This window comes from Myotis brandtii, unplaced genomic scaffold, assembly GCF_000412655.1.
Source record: "Myotis brandtii unplaced genomic scaffold, ASM41265v1 scaffold520, whole genome shotgun sequence".
Taxonomy (NCBI): Eukaryota; Metazoa; Chordata; class Mammalia; order Chiroptera; family Vespertilionidae; genus Myotis; species Myotis brandtii.
In genome coordinates this window covers 2,932,557-2,932,850 of record NW_005369827.1, presented here as the reverse complement: position 1 = coordinate 2,932,850, position 294 = coordinate 2,932,557, and positions in this window count along the sequence as shown.

The following is a 294-nucleotide window of genomic DNA, read 5'->3' as shown; positions in this document are numbered from 1 at the left end:
CTGCTGCTCCGGCGACCTGGGGGGCGCCCTCCCTTGAGAGCCTCCGCCGCCGCGACGTTTTCCCTTTCACTTCTTCCCTTCACCTCCCTCTCTCCATTTGTTTTTCCGTCTCTCTCTCTCTTTCCTCCTTTGCCTCCTGGTCCTATTTTTCTCCTCCGCTTTGATGCACTCAGTGTCGCGGTCTGCGCGGCTGGCTCTAGTGCGCGCGTTGTCTCCGCTTCTGTGTCTCTCCCCACCCGCCCCCCAAAGTCTCAGCCCAGCCCGTGGGCTCCTCTGCCCCCGCCACCAGGTGGC